This window comes from Eriocheir sinensis, chromosome 30 (assembly GCF_024679095.1).
Source record: "Eriocheir sinensis breed Jianghai 21 chromosome 30, ASM2467909v1, whole genome shotgun sequence".
NCBI classification, from domain to species: domain Eukaryota; kingdom Metazoa; phylum Arthropoda; class Malacostraca; order Decapoda; family Varunidae; genus Eriocheir; species Eriocheir sinensis.
The window spans coordinates 17,900,551-17,908,325 of NC_066538.1; positions in this window are offsets into that span (position 1 = coordinate 17,900,551).

Below are 7,775 nucleotides of genomic sequence, written 5' to 3' on the forward strand. Positions count from 1 at the left end.
GCCGGCGGGCCTGTACAAGCCAACTCCTGTGAACCTAACCCCGCCTAACATCACTCTCCATGAACTTATCTAATCATTTTTTTTCAACGTGACCGTGGTACTGGCGATCACGACATGACTGTCGGGTCTGCTCCACTCGTCCACCACTCTGCTGCAGAACTCATTCCTGCCGATGGACTTGAATTCTTCTCTCTTCCTTTCCTCTTCTACTAATATTTCTCCCTCGCTCTCGTATTTATTTTTCTTCCTTTGCCTATCATTCATTTTTGGAGAGAACACACACACACACACACACACACACACACACACACACACACACACCTCTTTTCCCTTCCCCCCTTTTCAAATCTATTTCCTCTCTCCCTTCCCTTCCCTTCCTCTTCCTATTCTTCCCCTTCCTCCTCCCCCGAATTCCCTCCCCTAGTCTCCTCTCCTCATTTCTCTTCCCTCCTCTCCCCTTCCCTTCCCTCACCCTTCCTCCTCCCCTTCCCTGTCCTTCCTTCCTCCCCTCCTCCCATCCAATCCCTCTCCTCCCTCTTCTCTCCCTTTTCCCTCCCCTCCCTTAACAGATAAATGGCAACACATCACTCTTTAGAAATAATGCCTCTCTCTCTCTCTCTCTCTCTCTCTCTCTCTCTCTCTCTCTCTCTCTCTCTCGCTTCTTCTTCTTCTTCTTCTTCTTCTTCTTCATCTTACCTTCCTTCCTTTTCTCTTTCCCTCTCATCCCTTCTCCTCTTCTTCCTTTTTTCTCTTCCCCTTTCTCTTCCTATCCCTCTCTCTCCTTCCCCTTCCTTCTCTCCCTCTCTCTAACCCTCCTTTCTCTCCATTTATCTCCCTCTTCTCTATTCCCTTTCTTCCCCTCCTCCTCCATTTCTTCCTCCCAATCTCCTTTTCCTTCCTCTCTCATGCTTTCCCTTCTTCTTCTTCCTCCTCCTCCTCCTCCTCCTCCACCTATTTCCATATATTAGTCACCCTTTGTCACCTCGAGAGAAAACGGGGTCACAGAAAACGAGGCAACGGACTGGAAGAAAATGGTTAACTAGAGGAATTATGTTAAACGAGAGGAGGAGGAGGAGGAGGAGGAAGAACATGGTGATGATGATGATGATGATGATGAAAAAGAAGAAAAACAAGAAGAGGGAGAAGAAGAAGAAAGCATAGTGAGTTTATTCTTCTTTCTGCCGAGAGGAAAAATATATTAAAAAAAGGAGAGTAGGAAATAAAGTAGAAATGAGGGGATGGGAAGGAAGGAAGGAAGAAAGGAAGAGAGGAATAAAGGGAGAGGCAACGAATAGAGAAACAGAGATAAAAGAAAACGAAAAGAGGACGAATTATATGTTGATAAACGAGGGAACAAAATATGAAGAGAATGTTTTTTTTTTTTTTTTTGGTTCCTGCCCAGAAGGAAAATAACATAAAAAGAAAGGAAAGAAGGGAAAATGAAGGAGGAAAGGAAAGTGCAGGAAAGGGAAAGAAAGGAGGAAATAAGTGAGAGGGAAACGAAAAGAGAAAGAGGAAAGTAAATAACATGGAAAGGAAGAAGAGAAGAAAGGAAATAGAAGAAGAGAGGAAATAAGAGGAAATCAAATACCGGGAAAAAAAATGAATAGAAGAAAATCAAACGAGAAAAAGAATTAAGGAAGAAAAAAAGTGAAGAAAGAAACCAACGTGGGAAAATAAATAAAGGAGAGAAAATAACATGGAAAGGAAGGAGAGAAGAGAAGGATGAATGGAAATAAAAGAAGAGAGGAAATAAGAGGAAATTAAATACAGTGAAAAAATGAATAGAAAAAGATCGAATGAGGAAAAAGAATTAAGAAGAAAAAAGGGAAGAAAGAAACGAACGTGGGAAATGAAATAAAGAGGAAGAGGAAATTAAATACCGGGAAAAAAATAATAGGAGAAAATCAAAAGAGGAAAAAGAATTAAAGAAGAAAAACAAGGGAAGAAAGAAACCGACGTGGGAAATGAAATAAAGGAGAGAAAATATAAGAAAAAATAAGTAAACAAAGAAATAAGAAAATAAATGAAAGGAAAATGAAGGGACAAACTATACTATTTTTTATAACGTAAAAAAAAAATAATAATAATAAGTCTTGTCAATCATCTAACTAATTATTCCACTCCTCAAAGACATATTTTTATCTATTATTCAAACTATCTATATTTTTCCTCCCTCCCTCCCATTCCTTACTCTTTTCCCTCCTCTCTCCTTTCCGCTTTCCTCTTCCTCCCCTCTCTCCCTCCTTCCTCTCCCATTCCTTCCCCTCTTCCTCCCTCCACCTCCTCTCTTCTTCCTTCACTTTCCCCTCCTCTCTCCCTCCCCTTTCCTCTTCCTCCCCTCTCTCAGTCTCTCCCTCCTTTCTCGCCCCTTCCTTCCCTCTTCCTCCCTCCACCTCCTCCCTGCCCCTCTATTCTTCCCTCCCTTTTCCTCCCCTCACTTTCCCCTCTCCTCGTCTTTCCATACCTTCTTCTCTACCCTTCCTCTCTCCTCCTTTAAGTTCTCTTTCTTTCCTCCTTCCTCTCCCCATTCCCCTCTGCTACTTCTCTCTTCTTCCTCCTCCTCCTCCTCCTCCTTGCGACGTGTCTTTTCCAGCGTGGGAGCTCTTGGGCGGCGCGGCTCCGGCAGTTAAGGGAATTTACTGAGCATTAGTGAGCATTGGCACGAGGAGGAGGAGGAGGAAGAGGAGGAGGAGGAGGAGGAGGAGAGAAGGAGTAACAGTAAAGGGGAAAAAAAAGAGGAGGGGGAGGAGACAGGAGAAGTAACAGTTAAAGAAAAAAAAGAGGAGAAGGAGGAGGAGGAGGAGGAGGAGGAGGAGGAGGAGAAATGGAGCTGAAGGAGTAACACTTAAAGGAGAGAAGATAACAGGAGGAGAAGATGGAGGAACAAGAGAAGGAAGAAGAGGAGGAGGAGGAGGAGGAGGAGGAGGAGGAAGTAAAGAAAAGGAATAATGGTTAAAATAAAAAAAAAATAAGGAGGAGGATTAATAAATGTAGAAGTGAAAAGAGGAGGAGGAGGAAGAGGAAGAGGAGGAGGAGGAGGAGGAGGAGGTAAGCAGAGGTAATCAAGAGAGACTATAGAAGACGTGGATTTGTTGAGAGAGAGAGAGAGAGAGAGAGAAAGTAAACAAACACAAATAGGGGATAAATGCAAGGGAAGAGGAGGAGGAGGAGGAGGAGGAGGAGGAGAAAGAGTAACAGAGACAAAGGAGGATTAAAAGGAAGAGAATGGAAGAGGGATGGAAGAGAGAACAAGAAGAGAGGAGGAGGAGAGGAGGCGGAGGAGGAGGAGGAGGAGAGAACAAGGGAGGAGTCTTATCAGGAGGCAGAGAAGAATGGTGGAGATGAGGCGATATTCTCCTCCTCCTCCTCCTCCTCCTCCTCCTCCTCCTCCTCCTCCTTTCCTTTATCCATTCCTATCTAATTCCTTCCTCCCTTTTCCTTCCTTTCAGCACTAACTCTATCTCTCCCTTTTTTTTCCTCCTCATTTTTTACCTCTCCCTCCCTCCCCCCTTTCCTCCCTCTACATTTCCTTTCCTCCTCCTAATTTTTATATATCTCTCTTCATTCTTCGTTATCCACTTCATCTGTCCCTCCTTCCTTCCCTTCTCTCAATCCTTCATTCCTTCTCTCTTCCTTCTTTATTTATTCCTCCTTCCCTCCTTTCTTTCTTTCCTTCCTGCCTGTTATAGTTTTCATTTTCATTCATTTATTTGGTCGTTCCTTCATTCTTTCTTCTCTCCCTCACTCCTCCTTCCCTCTCACCTTCCTTCCTTCCCTCCCTTCTTCCTGTTATCAACCAATCAATATTTTTTTTTTAAGGCATCCGTTGGGTAGAGGGAAGGGTGTGGGGGGGTCTGTCTCACCACCCTATAGGCCTTGAATCAGTCTCAGTATTCGCCGGTTGAACACAAAGTCATTCCAGCGATACCCCATGACTCTGCGTAGACAGTTATTAGGTTGGTATTTAAGACACTCGCCTCTCACATCAATTATTTCTAAAGGTCAAAGAGGGGGTCAGTCGGGTTCTAATGAGTGTTTCTTCAGGTTCATGGTACAGAAGAAGACTCACACTACCACCAGGGTCATAAAACTACCCCTGGAAATGCCCACAACTCCTACGAAAGCCTTGTCAATTATGTGTTCGTGGGCTGTGATATACCTTGTAATACGACACTTATTACCAATGGCATCAATCCGCCTCTCTAAGTCCCTATCGTCCTTCTACACAGGTATCGAGAACCCCACACGTGCTGAGTAAGTCCACAACACCGAGGGCCAGGCCAGTCCGCCGTAAGACCTCCTGGCGAGAGCCGCTTTACACTCCTTGAAATGAAACTAAGCTCACTAAGACTCCTAGATCCCTCTCACACCTAGATCTGCTAAGGGGAGTGTCATGTGAAGGCTTATTTCTCCCTACTACTACTGCTACTGCTGCTACTGCTACTACTACTACTACTACTACTACTACTACTACTACTACTACTTTTACTACTACTACTACTATTACTATTACTACTGTTACTACTACTACTACTACTACTACTACTACTACCATTACTACTACTTCTCCTATTACCAGAATTCTCTCTCTCTCTCTCTCTCTCTCTCTCTCTCTCTCTCTCTCTCTCTCTCTCTCTCTCTCAAAGATCCTCTCTCTCTGTGGGGTTTATACCAGGGAGGAGGAGGAGGAGGAAGAGGAAGAGGCAGAAACATGGAAACATGGAAATGCAGGCAACAGAAAGCCTATTGGCTCATTACGAGGTCGCCCGCTTGGGTGATTTAATCTGCTCGACCGCCACTTGGGGCTTGATGAACGGATGAAAGCACCTTGATATTAAGGAGCAGATGAAAGCACCTCGTTATTCAGTTTACTCCCGACGCAGCGAAATGACGGTCGATTCTATATTTGAAGGAGTTGATGGTATTCGCATTTACTTCTTCTGAGGGAAGATTGTTCCAGTGGAGGATGACTCAGTTTGAAAAGAAACTCCTTCCAATGTCTGTGTTACATCGACTCGACTGAATGGGTAAACCGTTATTTCTAGTTCTTGAGTTGGTTTGCAGTTCAAAGAATTTGGAGTAATCGACGTTATTGAACTTTTTCAGATACTTGAAGACTTGAATCATATCCCCTCGTAGGCGTCTTTTCTCCAATGTAAAGAGATTGAGTCGCTTGAGTCGTCCCTCGTACGGCTGAGCCCTTAAGGTTGGAATCATCTTTGTGGCGCGTCGTTGAATCCTTTCCAGTAAAGCAATGTCCTTTCTGTAATTAGGAGACCAGAACTGTACTGCATACTCGAGGTGCGGTCTTGCCATGGAATTATACAAGGATAGCATCACGTCTGGTGTTTTAAACTCGAAGTTCCTCGCTATGAACCCGAACACAGTGTTGGCTTTGTTGTATGCTTTTTTACAGAGATTCGCGTGTTTCAGGTCACTGCTGATAGTGACTCCAAGATCCTTTTCCTCCTGCATCGCCTGCAGAGGTCTCCTATTCATGATGTATGTGTGGTTACTATTTTGGGACCCAATGTGCATGACTTTGCATTTGTCAACATTAAAAGATATTTGCCATTTTTCCGACCATTCGATAATGTGACTGAGGTCTTTCTGAATGATTTCGCAGTCGGTCTTTGTGAGGGCCTTTCCACCCACCTTGGTGTCACCTGCAAATTTCGATATTGTTGATTTAAGTCCTGATTCTAGGTCATTGATATATATGATAAAGAGGATGGGTCCCAGCACTGACCCTTGAGGCACTCCACTAGTGACTGCAAGCCAATCGGAAGGCTGTCCGTTGAGTAGTACTCGTTGTTTTCTGTCGGTGAGCCAATCTCTTATCCACGCGATCAGATTGGCTCCGATGCCCGCCGAGTGCAATTTCTTAAGGAGTCGCTCGTGCGGTACCTTGTCGAAGGCTTTCTGAAAGTCCAGGTATATAACATCACTGGGGATGTGGGCATACCAGTTCTTATATATACCTTGGAAGAAGTCTAATAAATTCGTTAGGCAGGAGCGCTTGTTTCTGAAGCCATGCTGCGTTTCGGAGATTATATTATTGTCTTCTAGAAATTTAACAAGTTTATCTCTACTAATCTTTTCGAGTATTTTTCCTGCCACAGATGTCAAACTTATGGGCCTGTAGTTTAATGCAACGCTTTTGTCTCCTTTTTTTAAAATCGGTGTTACGTTCGCCATCTTCCAGTCTTCCGGGACCTTGTTCAGTTGAACTGACCGGTTGAATATGTTAGTGAGTGGTTGAAGTATTTAATAGCCGCGGGGACAAACTGTCGGGTCCCGTTGACTTGTTCGTGTCGAGTTTGTCAAAGTACTTTTTTACTTCTTGGTCGCATATTGAGTCAATTTCCAGGGGCGTGATCTCACTCGGCGGGTCAGGGCCCTCGGGAATGGTTTCGATGTCCTCGACTGTGAATACAGATGCGAAGTTACTGTTGAGGATTCTGGCCATCTGTTTACTGTCCTGAGTTACAGATCTAGTCTCGTCTGTCAGGGGGCCAATATTGGATTTTACTTTCTTTTTCGATCTTATGTACGTGAAGAATTTCTTGGAGTTAGTTTTGATTTCGCGCGCTATTTGCTACTCCGAATAAGGCTGCGACAAGCTCTGAGGCTGTTGTGGTACTGTGTGCTGGCTTCGGCCATAGCATTCTCTTTCATCAAATTATAATTCCATTTTTTTAGGTTTACTGCCCTTTTTATTTATCTGGTCATCCACGGTGGATCTACTCGCCTGGATTTCGTAGGCACTGTAGCCTTCTCTACCTGCAACAGCTTATCTTTGAAGACGTTCCACGCGTTGTCGATTGTATTGTCGGTGATGTCAAGTTGGTCCCAGGTCGTAGGGGGAAGCAGCGCACGGGCTAAGTTGAAATTTCCTTTTTTGTAATCTGGTATCACTGACGGATTATCTACGAGTTTGTGATATATGATGACATTAAAAACGGGTTAAGTGGTAATCGTACCCATTAAGTTTCTCACCAACTGTACAATCACGAATGAGGTCGGGGTCGCTTACTAATACCAGATCCAGCAGATTGTTTTCTCTTGTTGGTTGAGTTACAACTTGAGTGAGGAACGAATCCTCCACCATTTCTATAAGCCTGTTACCCTCTTGATCTCCAGTCATCAGTCCCCAGTCAATGTTAGGGCAATTAAAGTCCCCAATTATAATTGCTTCCTTGCTTTGTGTTAGAGAGTGAATCTCTTCGTAGAGGGCAGTGTCATCGGCTGCCTGTTGTTTTGGAGGCCTGTACACGGTTGCGAGGAGGAGGAGGAGGAGGAGGAGGAGGAGAATAAAGAGAGAGAAAGAGATAGAGCAGGAAGAGAAAGACGAGAATGAAGAAGAGGAAGATAAAGAGGACGAGGAAAATAAAAATAAAAATGCAAAGAGGGAAGAAGAAGAAGAAACTGATAAAGAAGAATACGATGATAATGAGGAGGAATAGGAAAAAGAAGAAGAAGAAGAAGAAGAAAAAGAAGAAGAAGAAGAAGAAGAAGAAGGAGAAGAAGAAGAAGAAGAAAAAGAAGAAAAAGAAGAAAAAAATATATAAGAAACGGAGAAAGAACAAGAGGAGGAAAAGGAAGATGGTGAGAAGGAAGAAGAGGCGAAGGAAGAAGAGCAGAGGAAAGACAGAAGAAGAAGAAGGAAGAGGAAGAGGATAATAAAGGAAGAGAAGAAGGAAGAGGATAATAAAGGAAGAGAAGAAGGAAGAGGAGGAGCAGAAGAAGGAAGACAAATAAAATAGCGATGA